General features: G+C 40.8%; 1 protein-coding gene across 16 annotated transcripts in view; it reads left to right on the top strand.

Moving 5' to 3' along the window:
• LOC125932768 (uncharacterized) overlaps positions 1 to 6,000 on the top strand; it is a 789,340-nt gene that overhangs the window by 313,375 nt on the left and 469,965 nt on the right. The gene's annotated exons all lie outside the window — the stretch shown is intronic.

The following is a 6,000-nucleotide window of genomic DNA, read 5'->3' as shown; positions in this document are numbered from 1 at the left end:
TATATGTTAAATTCTTATCCCAATTTTACAAATAAGGGTGAAAATGTCTGGTAAATTGAATAACCCAGGATCAGGCAGCTAGCCAGTGTTGGTGCCAGAATGATAACCCAGGTGATTGGGCTCATGAGTCTTAACCACTACACTTGTCCTCCTGAAGCTACAGTCTGGAGCAGAAGACAGACAATAAGAAAGTTAATAAATGCATACATAATAAAATTTCAAGGGGCATCAAATATGACTAGAAAACGATAAGAGGCTAGAGAGGGGGAGGTGAATCTAGCGACCTTGATAGTCTGTGAATTTACCCATGAGAAAGGAATTAGTTGCCAAAAGTTTTGAATAATGAAAATTAAAAACTATGTGTAGACCAAAGGGAATGGCTTCTCAGTCAGCATGGATCAGTATGTTTAAAGGGTAGCGAGAAGGCCGGTGTGACTAGCGTGGTGCAAATACAGTATTGAGATTCACTATTGTGACAAAAATAAGCCTGAACAAATCTTTGTGGCTTAAAAAACATCACGTGAATCCTTGCTCATATTACATTATTGGTGGCTGCCCCTGTTTGCATGCTGCTCTCGTGGGTGGGTGAGAAGGGCAAGTGCTTCCGGAAACATAACCCTGTGCTACAGAGTACCATCACTTCTCATTTTCCCCTGGTCCAAAACGGTGGTGTGGACAGTGATGCTTCATGGCAAGCCCCGTGGCACAGGCAGAGATGAGGTCCGAGGGGAAGGTTAGTTGCTGTCCTGAGACCTGGCAGAGAGTTTCTCTAGTGTCAGCAAAGACTGATCCCAGGGTAAAGCAAGTCTTCCTCAGGCAGCGGAAAAGCTGGTTACTTCACTCTAATCTGTGTTGATGTTTGCCTGGGCAGGGGGGCTTTCAAGCCTGGGTCTCCAATCAAAGGGAGCTCCTCAGACAAAGGGTTTCTAATGTAGTTACACCCCTGATTTTCTGTTCCAGGGTGTGAATGGGAGAGAATATGCTTCAAATCCAGTGAAAACTTGACCTTTTAATTCTATCCTGGTATTAAAAGGCAAATGATTTCATGTTGGTGAGGCTCATGCATAAAATGGGGACCTCACACACACCTCTTAGACGATTGTTTCAACAGAAGACACATGCACCAGGGGTCATAATACTAGACACATGATGCCTGGCCATTAGGTTTTCCTTTCTGATGATGAAATGTTCCTTCCTCTGTCTAGGAGAGGGAGATTATTAGCATCTATGATTTGATTTCACAGGTTAAGGAATTATAAAGACCAGACAGACAGAAAAAGTTGCGCTATCCTGTGGTAGGTAGGGATGGCACCTGCCATGCTAGACTTGATCACATGGGGCATTGGTTGTGTATTGGTTCTCTCACCTTGTGATTCTTTCTTTTGTTATAGTACACAAAGGAAATGATTCTCCTATCTTTCCCCTGTCAGGGCATTTTGGGATTGGCACACCTTTCATATCTATCAAAACAACCAGAAGGGGATCCAGAGAAAGACAGAACTTTCCTAATAATAAAAGACCGGGAAGTTTTTGCAGTAGAAATCTCAGAGGTTACTGGCACTGTTCATATTAGATAGTCACCAACCTGGCCACCTAATAGAATCTTTCAATTTTCTTAACATCCTAGAACCTGGCCAAGGGCTGTAGTAGCCTCTGCAGATGGTGAAACGTTGGCAGAAAGGGTATCAGAAAGGACAAAATTGCCACCACAGTAAAAGAAACTGCTCTGCTGTGGAGGAAAACAAAACATTATAAAAGGAAGAGGTTCAAATGGCTTTCTCCACCCCCCCAGGGCTTTAAGAGACTTGAAAGTGAAAGCTGGTAAAATTATCAAGTGAGGGGGACAGAGACTATTGATCTAGGGAAGAGAGAAGAAAAAAAACATCACCTGATGAAGTTACATTAGCAAAGGCACTGGTATAAAACAAGAGAGTAGGGCGATTTTAGAAGTCCAGAGGAAGAAGGAAGATAATGAAAGATAATGAATGTCTTTTACTTCCCAGGAACAAGGAGTGAAAAAAAAGAATAGGCGGAAAAGGGTAGGGAGGGTGGAGGGAAATGTTGGATGTTGATAGCTGAGCAACCTTCCTTTTCTGTGGTGGTACAGCTGGTTAGAGTGAGGTTTCCATGTGCTGATGAAAGGCTTATGATTAATGGTAAAAAAGACACCAATCAAAACTCCACTCTACTGCTAACTTACCTATGTGACACAGGCTTGATTATCTGCACACGGTAAATTTTTGTTTCTGTATTTAAATACTGAGAGTTCTTTTATCTTTTAAATAACACATTTATTGGGGGCCTGCTGTGTGCCAGGAAATGTGTTAAGGGACCATAATAATACATCATTCATAGGAGTAATGTAACAAGGATTAAAAGGCATAGCAATCATATACGTTGACACAGAATAATAGCCGGGTCGTCAGTGTTTACTGTGGCTGAGCATTGTTATAATTACCTTATACTTATGAACTGCTTTTGTTGAAAGGAAGAGGCTAAGTAATCAGCCCAAGGTCATATGTTAATCAAGGGACTGAGATTTGAAGGAAGGCAGTCTGGCTCCCGAGTCTGCAATCTTAATCACTATACCATACTACTTTGACCCAACACAGAAGCAGGACTTGAGGCCCAGAATCCTCAACAATAGCTTAGCAGATGTTAGCTTTTGTACTTCTTATTCTCCGTGACTCTATGGCTATAGAACACTCAATATATGCTAGATCTTAGTATCAGATAGCCTATCCCAGAATTCACTGTTTCTCAATGAGGAGACAGAAGATCCATAAAACCCAACTTCCATCTAAATACATACAAATGATTGAAAAAATCTTTCTGAGCTTGACAGCAAGAAAAGGAAATAATGCTACATGAAAAGGAAATTCAAATCTGTAATAATAATCAGAATGAAGTTTAGCTGTGCACAGAAATAAGATGCCTCATAAAAACCACTCTCTGTACAGGCAGGGCTGGAACCAAGTTCCTTTCTTAAAGGCAGAAACCTGGATGTGTCTACTGATTAGTGAAAGGGGACACAAAAATCCTACCATGAGGAACTCAGGCAAATAAGCACTCTGCAAGGGGCCATAACTTAGAACAGATACCTACAAATGTTAGAATATGAACAATGTACTATATGTGTGTGTTATTGGGAAGGGATGGGTCAAATTTCCACACTACGAGGAGGAAGAATTGACATAAAAATTGTCCCCGAGTTTGCTAAACCTATAGGGTCCCAGCAGAGGCACATGTGGAATTTTCTGAGTCATTTCTCCAAACCTGGCATTCAAAAACAAGTACCTCCCTTTTATTGAGTACAAATTAAATATTTTCAAAGTTGATTACATAAAAGCAATAAAATAAAAATGGCTAAAGTTGTCATACATTTAGAAGCTATAGAACATACTTCCAGATTATTAACAGGTGAAATAAGAAAAAGTAGAAATTAGGAAATATTTAAAATTGAGTAACATGGAAAGCACAAATATATCAAAACAGGAGGAATAGATCTAAAACTATTCTTAGAGGAAGATTGGTATCTTAAAATGCATGCATTAAAAAACTAGGCGTACACCTAGGCATACACCTGCTCTAGCAGGTGACCCAATCTTTTGAAATAAATTGAGGTGGAAGCATTAATGCCCCGCTAGTGCGCTCTTGGTGCTGGTGGAGTTAGCACTGTGCCTTTACAGCCAGACTTGCTGCCTGCACCTTCTGGAGGTAGAGCCACCATGACTCACATGCAATGGACCCCATAGGAGCCACACTACAATGCAGGGAGTGTATCCCTTAAGGTCAGGTGGTTCTGGGCAGTACACTGGGCCTGCAGGTGTTCCTCCTTTTAATCCATTGTCAACCTGACCCTTGCACTCTGGGCCCACGATGGAATGGCCGCCGTGAAGATCTCTGAGTTGCTTTTAGGACCATTCTTCCACTGCTCTTGGCTTCTGTTGAGATGGCTGAGTAATCTTCTTATCAAATAGTCATTTGGCTGCACCTTTAGTGATCTCTCCTGAATAGGCTTTTTCATTCTTTGTAGTACAGGCTGAGAATTTTCCAAATCTTAAATTCTGGTTCCTTTTTGCTTCACGATTCTATCTTTAAGTTCTTTCTTTCTTCTCAAATTTTATTTTAAGCAGTTGGAAGTAGCCAGGCTGCTCCTCCAATACTTTGCTTAAAGATTTCCTCAGCCAAATATCCAATTCCATCACCCACAAATACTAGTTTCCACAAAACAGTGCATGAACATAATTTAGCCCTGTTACTTGCCATTTTATGACAAGGGCTGCCTTTTCCGCCACTATTCTGTAATATGCTCTACATTTCCATCTGCAGTCTCATCAGAATGACTTTTATCTTCTGTATTCCTACATTTTGTTCAGGATTACTTAGGTATTCTCTAAGAAGCTTGAAGCTTTCTCTGTAGCTCGCCTCTTTCTAAGCTTTTATCAGATGGTCCCTTAACGGTCCATTCATAGCAATGTAAGCTTTTTCTGGCATGCCCTTCAAAACTCTTCCAGCCTCTACCCATCATCAGTTTGTGAAAAATTGACATGGCTAGAGCCATTTCAAAATAGATTTAAGCCATTGCAGAGAAATTGCCTTGCCTGCCCTTGTTTGAACTGGGCCAGAAATTTTGGAATGGGTAAAACAGCAATTGTTTTACAAGCAAATGTTCCTAAAAGTCAACAGGACAATGGGCACCCTGATCATGATACTGTGGATTGTGGACTTTCTGAAAACCAGACAGTTAATTAACGCATAGCAGAAATTGTTTCATTTGTGAACACCAATGCGGTAGTCATCAATGTGCAACAAAAAAGTGACTCAATCTGTCAGTTGACCGGTTTTTTCTTTCTCTTATCCAAGTAATGGAATTGTCTCCCATCCTTTTCCTCATAAATCCCATTTACTTTCATGCTGTAAGCGGGAAGACTATTGGAGTATTTACCTGAATCTCTGTTCCCCAAATTGCAATTCTTTGATCTCTACTAAACTTGTTTTTCTCTCATTATGGCCCTTTATTTTCAGGATGACATATCCCAGAGCTGCCTCCATATTTTTAGGTATTTGTTACAGCAGCACCCAATTCTTGGTACTAATTTCTATGTCTGTTCAAGCTATGACAAAAATACCATAAACTAGGTGGCTAATAAATAGAAATGAACAACTGACTCTTGATTTCGGCTCAGGTCATGATCTCATGGTCAAGATCTCACATTTGTGAGATTGAGCCCCATGTTGGGCTCCACGCTGAGCATGGAGCCTGCTTGGGATTCTCTCTCCGTTTCTCTCTGCCCGTCCCCAGCTCACATGTGCTCTCTTGCTCTTTTTCTCTTTCTCTCAAAATATAAATAGAAATAAACTGAAATTTTTTTCTCACTAATCAAGAAGCCAGCAGATTTTATGTCTGATAAGAGCCTGGTTCGTGGTTCATAGATGGCTGTTTTCTCACTGTGTCCTTTCAATGTAGGAGGAGGCTGAAGAGCTCTCTGGGGTCTCTCTTATGAGGATGCTAATCCCATTCAGGAGGACTCCATCTTCATGACCTAATCACCTCCCCCAAACCCTACCTCCTAATACCATCCATTAGGGGAGAGGATTTTAATACATAAATGCAGTGGTTGCGGGGGTGGGGGGCTTGAGTGTGTAGCACTATGGTATAAGAACTATTCTTTATTGCGCTCACCCCTTCAGGTTTTAATGCTTACTTCTTATGGCTATTGGTCCTTTTGAGCAGCCATCATTATTTTAATTAATATGAATGAGAAGCATTGGGGAAGCTGGTGGGGAGGGAGGATGACTGTAATTTAATAGGATGATCAGAGTGGCCTTAAAGGTAGGACCGAGGCCTTCCAGCAATAACATAGTTGGTATATTCAATAATCCCTGAAGGATCTAGGGATGGTCTTTGTGATGTTTGATTTTCTCTTTGCTCTTAGGAAAATAAAAATACTGAATGGACATATCTTTGTTTACATTTTTTTACATAATTATTTCTTT

This window comes from Panthera uncia, chromosome D2, assembly GCF_023721935.1.
Source record: "Panthera uncia isolate 11264 chromosome D2, Puncia_PCG_1.0, whole genome shotgun sequence".
NCBI lineage: Eukaryota > Metazoa > Chordata > Mammalia > Carnivora > Felidae > Panthera > Panthera uncia.
Note: the sequence above shows the minus strand (reverse complement) of the source record. Positions and strands in the feature narration are given on the sequence as shown.